The 6,805-nt window shown below is 31.6% G+C and overlaps 1 long non-coding RNA gene across 1 annotated transcript; it reads right to left on the bottom strand.

Annotated features, from left to right (window-relative positions):
- Positions 1 to 507: 507 nt before the first annotated feature.
- Positions 508 to 1,854, bottom strand: LOC141700513 (uncharacterized). Its single transcript, XR_012566385.1, has 3 exons — positions 1,726 to 1,854; positions 1,364 to 1,508; positions 508 to 561 (listed from the first exon to the last, which is right to left on the bottom strand). It is a non-coding gene; the product is annotated as an uncharacterized LOC141700513 (long non-coding RNA).
- Between the last annotated feature and the right edge of the window lie 4,951 nt (positions 1,855 to 6,805).

Raw genomic sequence — 6,805 nt, 5'->3', positions numbered from 1 at the left:
AGACCGTTTATGTTCCTGAAAGATAACAAAATAAAAAAGAAGAGACAAAAATAACACAGAAATACAAGTCAAAATGGTAAATAAGTGAGAGAACAAGACCTTTAAAAAGAAGAAAAATATCTCTTCATAAGATCACAATAAATATAATTTAAATCATCATAAGTATTGCTCAACACTAATTAAATTAAACATAATACACAACTCCTTAAAAAGCAAAAGGCTCCAGTACCCTCCTACTCTTGATTAAAGACCATATAAACATGCCGAAGCAGCCGCTTTATTTTCTAAAATTCTAGTTACAGTAGAACAACTTAGACTATACTAGTAATAGCGGAATATCAATAAGTTGTTTTAAAATACAGCAACGTTCCAATCAAACTTAAAAGTACATCCTTCAAAAGAGCATACAGAGCCGATTTCAAGTCATTCCTCACACTCTAGATGTTTTCAGTTTCAATATTTGTCATATCCAAACTATCATGCATTCGTGATGTCACAACAATGTCTAGAATAGGCTTCTCAGACTTTATCCATTCCCCATGGTTATTTTTAAATTCATGTCTGTATTGTAAACATTTTAAATTAAAATTGTTAGTTTCAAGGTTTCATAGGCTTTTACGGTAAGTTAATTAACAAAGACATAACATACAACATGCATAACATAAAAATGTATACCAGCCCATAGACATATGTGAGCCCCTACACATGAACACAACAAGAAAAAACAGTTTGATGTTCGATTCAAGGCTTTCAGTAAAGAAGTTTTGCCAACCAAAACTGAAAGTTATCTATCATCAGCCTAGGACTTCTGTTAGACCAATATTGTGAGATACAAGACATTTAAAATGTGAAACTAGAGTTTGGGATATAAACAAGTTATGAATAAATTTACTACCTAACACGAATAATATTAGCATCAAGTCAATTATCAAGTAAATCCCAACTCTCCAATTAGTGCACTCGCAACAGCCGTGGATGCACAATTATCAAAGAGAACATGTAGACTCTATTTAGTATTTTACTATTGTACAAACATTATAAGATTCTTCACTAGGGATAGAAATTGAATTTATTTGAGTCTGAGAATGAGCAAGTGCACTATAATTTAGATAAAGTTAACCATGAGAATGTGAGTGGCCAGACCCAATAATCACATAGAATTTAACATAAAGAATCACTTATTTACAAGGCATATACTTTCTAAAAGAGGAAATATCGCAAATCATGCTTTAAAAAAGGAATTGTTATAAATGGAATACACTGGGGTGGTACAATAAAGACGTCGCTGAAAGCAAAAACAAACATTGAAAAGCCTAATATTAAATGCTGATGTGACAATATACTTCTGCATCAACATACTCACCTCCAGAGTAGTTGCATTGTATATGCTAGTGATTTCAGCGAGAAAGGCTTTACTTCACCATTGGCCTTGTTGCTATGCAATGTCTTAAGGCTTGGAACCTTAGAACTGATATACTCCCCAAGATTCACATGCTTTAATACTTGTTCTGGAAAAAGTTGTGTTGTTTGGAATAAGTAAGATGCTCATAACATGGAATGCAGAAAATTTAACAGGGATATTATAATATTTTAAAACGTATATTGCAATGACTTATTCAAACTCCTAAAACAACTCAAGAAAGTTTGCTGCACTTCCAAACCAAGTCAAACAACAACATTCAGACATAAAAAATTAATTATTCCAGCGTTCAGACAATTATTTACCTTAGCAAGGGGAGCAAGGCAATTTGTGGTGCAACTAGCATTGGAAACAATATGGAGGTCAGATTTGTATTCCTTCTCATTGACACCAACAACAAACATAGGAGCATCTTTGCTAGGGGCAGATATTTTGACCTTCTTTGTACCTCCCTGAGAAATAAGATAGAAGTCCAATCAATATACCTTTCGTGAAATCACAACTAAAGCAAAAAAATGAGGATTAAAGTTAAAAAATACCATGTAATCAGTAGACATGAAAGGATCGTGAACTTTACACAATTTACAAAAATTAAAAAACAAACAAAAATACAAATGAACAACCAAAAACACCCAAATTACCTAAAGCTTTAAATCTTTTTCTCAAATTAGGTCATGTATACAACAAGAAGAAAAGTATTAGCAACAAGTTTAGACACTAAATTAATAAAAAAAATAAGGGTTTCGAATTAGAAAAAACCTCAATTTACAAAATTAGGGTTTTGAATTCAAAAATCCTCAACTTTGAAAACTGGTGTTCATGCAGAGAAGAGCAGTTCGATTCAAGTAGATACAACACTTACCGAAGTAGATAGGTTAACTGAAAGAGGCTTAACAGAGAGATTGAGAGCGGAAAGAGGTTCAGAGAGAGAGAGAGGTTCCAGTTCGAGAGAGAGAGGTGAGAGAGAGAGGGAAGAGATTGTGATGGTGAGATGATGGCCGGAGTTCAGAGAGATTGTGAGGGGAGAGAGGTTCGATCGAGAGAGAGAGTTTCGAGAGAGAGAGAGAGAGGTTTGATTTTGTGTCTGAAGATTGATTTGGGGGAACCAAAATTTGGTTAAGGGGGGAGAATTTTGGGATTGGGGGGGAATTTAGAATTAAAACTGAATGAAAATTTGACTAAGGGGGGAAAGAAAAGGTGGGCGCAAATTATTATTTTTTGGTGAATTTTAGACATCGGTTTAATTATAACCGATGTCTATAAAGAATAAAGACATCACAAAAATACGGGGTGATGTCAATACTTCTTTTAACATCAGTGGCAAAGTTAACCGATGTCTAATGTGTGATGTATATTGACATTATTCTTGTAGTGACAGGGGCCCATTCAAATTAAAACACACCACATATCATTATATACAAAATTTTGTACACCATTCTGTATACCAAATATTTTCCTTAAAATATCTCAAATCAATTGTCATGTCATTGTACAAATTTTTTTTACACTTTTTGTACACAATTCTGTATACCAAGCTTAATAATATCCCGGACCCCTGTTCAATGGATATCTTTATTTGAGAATTATGATGCATTCATATATAGCTACGCTACCTGCCTTATTTGTTGCACGTAACCGCCACCACGAGCATTGTAATCTTCTTCCACCGTTTTGTTAAGATAAACAGGAGGCAAATCAGGCACACTAAAACTTTTCATATATTTCATCATTTTCACAGCATCGGCTTTCTTCAGAACCGTCTTTCGAATAGGCGGCCTGTTACGACGCTGATCGCGAAAATAATACTGGATATCATAAACAGTTTCGGGATCAGAGGGGGCACAATGGGATTGGCTGGGGGTGTTGCAGGCGAAAAAACTCGAACATCTTTGAGAGTTGGAATGACGGTTTTGTATTCGGGACTTGAGCATGGTCCAGTTATTTCCCATGGTGTTTTAATGTATTTCTTAGGATTTAAAATAGTGATTTCCTTGTTGATGCCATCGCCTAAAAAATGTTGAGATTTGTTTTTCATTAAAGAATGTGAATGAAGTTTTCAACTCCGTTATTAAAGGATATTTACCAGGCTAGGATAGTGTCCCTAGGAGACAATACTTACCATTGCATGTATAGCAATGCTACATGTTTAAAATGTAGATGTCTCAAATATTGTTACAAAAATGTTTAAATTTTGACAAAGTCATTTTGGTATCCAGCATTATTCATTTCGAGAAATCATTTCTAGAAAGACAAGATTTTTACTAAATAAGACATGAATAATACATGTCATTTTTTTTATTGGTAGGAATCATATAAATAGGGAAGAATAGTTAATTAAACTGTTTTTTCTTCAAAATTTTGGGATACTTTGATATTTCTCTTTGACTCTATATATATAAAAAATATTAGGAATAGAAATTTTCAAACATTTCAAAATATTTATTATAGAATTAATAGTTTGTGCATTTATATTATTAGATTTCAAATTCAATAAAGTAAATTACAATTATTTTTTACATACAATAAAAATTGATCGAATCTTCTATTAAATGTCTACAATTTCTTAAAACTTGGTAAATGCTTGATTACAGATTTTGCTAGATCACAAATTAGCTTTGATCGATTTCTTGATTTATGCATTAAAATTACTTAATTAATTTATATATTTACATAATTAAAGTACCTTTTGAAGTTCAACAATTATTTATAATGTAAAATAGAAAATTTTTAATAAAAAGTGTAAATTATAATTAATGAAGTTCGTGGGGTGTCATTCAAGAGTTTCATTATTTTTGAAAAAAGAAATATAAAATTTTGTTAATAGCTTTGTCAATCCTAATAACATTTATATTTTTTCTTCCTCATATGTATTTTAGGTATTTTAAATATTATTTTGCTTTTTGTCTTGGTAAAATTTGTATTTTTATTATTTAACTATTCTCTCAAATACATAAAAAGTTAAGTAATATTTAGATAAACAGATTGAAAAAATGGGTTTATCAAAAAGACATAAAGAATGGAAAAAAAATATAAAAAAGATTATTTTCCAAAATAAATTGCAAAAATACAAACCTTTAAATTATTTTTAAAAAATCAAAACAGTGTAATAACTTGGCAAACTTATTTGCAAATTTAGTAATTACAATCATTTTTATTACATAAGAACAAGTTTTAAATCAAATGCAACAAAATTAATTTCAATTATTTTTCATAAAAATAAAAAATTACATTTGTTACTTTTAATGGTTACAAATATTTTCATAAGATATTAATGTCACATAAAAATCGTAGAATTTTTTATAAATTCCCTTTTATATATTGGGAATTTACCAAAAATACCACTTTTTAGCAAAATATTTGCAAAAATACGAATACAGGTTGCACAACACATGAGTTGCATAGGTTGATCCATATTTTTTCAAATATTTTCTGCAACTTGGACATTTTTGAAAAAAAATCCCTTTTATCTTTTACATAAGATAGATCAAATCTGTTTAAAAATTGCCCATTTAAGTAATCCATATTATTAAATAGATGTATACAATACTATAAAGATAAGTTATTGACATTGTATCAATATTAGTTTCATAAAATCAATAATATCTCATTATTTTAAGTCATTAATTAGAATGTATCATAAAAATTGTAAATAATAACAATTGAGATGATATTAAAAATGTAGTAAATATGTTAAATTAGAAAAATTGAAATTATTATTTTAGGAATTTATAAAAATCAGTAAAATGTAGGGAAGTTTCATTTTTGTAACCGTAACCAATTAACTATATGTCATTCAGTTACTCAATTTTTGTCTGTAAACGGAATACATTTACTCAAACATGTGAGCGTTGGGCATTGAAGAAGTGAGTTAGAGGTTATAGATAAGTTCCATACATTTGTCTGTTTGGAATGTGTCAATACTGTCACTAGTTCAATCTTAGCATACTGCCACGCACCTAGTGAGCTAACATACACAACTCTGCCTTTCATCTTAAATGAAGTATTCAACTCTTTAGAGTGGCAAGACTACTGCAGTTAGTACCCAGAGTTAATTAAAGAGGCATTCACATTTAACTATGGTTCATTCAATCAATCCCCTGGCATCCCCATCAAGGTATTACTATCACTTTTGCTACTCTATCGATTTGTATATCAATTAATTTATTACTCATAAAATTTATCTTGGTGTTTTATTTGTTCAAGTATGAGAGGAAAGGAGGCTGTAGTTGAAGAAATCAATGAAGACATTGATTTAAGTCTGAGCCTTTCTTGAATGGAAGATTTGGTGTGGATCCACAAAGAAATCATAACTAACTGGTGCACCTTCTCATTTGATCAACCCTCACCAAAGGAGGTCGGCTGTTTTTAATGAAAATGGTGTTGAGGTTAAAATGCGGCCTTCCTTTCCAACTGGCCCGAGGGTAATGGAAACCAGAAGACAAGAGGTACAGTCATTGGCGCCTATGGATGCTAACAGGAGGTCACTCCATTCCAGCGCTCTTCAACAATTAATTACTTCCAAAATCAAATCATTGAGGGTAACATACATTCTTTTCGTATTTTTTTGCCACTTATTTGTACTTGTGAGACAACTCTTTTCGCATTTGTATCCAATTATTGTGTGTGTGTGATTTTAATTGGGAGTCTCGGGGTATCAAAAAATGTTTAGCATGAACATCTAGTTTTTTTTCATATCTTAGATAGATGAAAAATGTTACTGCTCCAATTAATTAAGCAGATACATTATAATAGATCATGAAAAACATAAAGAGGGTTTGTTTACGCGAATTAGTTCTTTATTATGCCATATCAGCACACAAATGAGGAGTTTGTTACTCTATAATATTTGATCTGTGGAATTGACATTGAAAGCATTATCTTCTGTCATTTGGAAGAACCTCACCAACTCCAGTTTGACATTTACACTGTTATTGCCTTCTTTTCTTTGTTAATTAATTTTCCCATTTATGATTCTATTTAAATGAACAAACAAATCACAGGCCATGGATTCCCTGCAAAACCGAGCTAATGGGAGAGAGTTCAAGAAAGTCTCAGAAATGCCACATGTTTGTACTACCATCTCTGGCCGAAAGATAAATGGGTATCTGTCCAAGTACAACCAGGAGGAAACTCGTATCCTTTGTGCCTGCCATGCTTTTTCCATGACTCCAGCTGAGTTCATCAAACATGCAGGTGGTGGTGATGTTGCCTTTCCGGAGAGACACATCACAGTCATGCCTGTTGTTGGTGATGGTGAAGTGGTCAATCCACATTATTAAGCACATCACATCATATATCATAACTAGTCATAAGTCTGTTTGAACTCTTCTAATAGGTATCTATTATATGTTTTTATTTGCTGAACATTTGGCCATCAGAATGTGT

This window comes from Apium graveolens, unplaced genomic scaffold (genome assembly GCF_009905375.1).
Source record: "Apium graveolens cultivar Ventura unplaced genomic scaffold, ASM990537v1 ctg2461, whole genome shotgun sequence".
Lineage (NCBI taxonomy): Eukaryota > Viridiplantae > Streptophyta > Magnoliopsida > Apiales > Apiaceae > Apium > Apium graveolens.
Note: the sequence above shows the minus strand (reverse complement) of the source record. Positions and strands in the feature narration are given on the sequence as shown.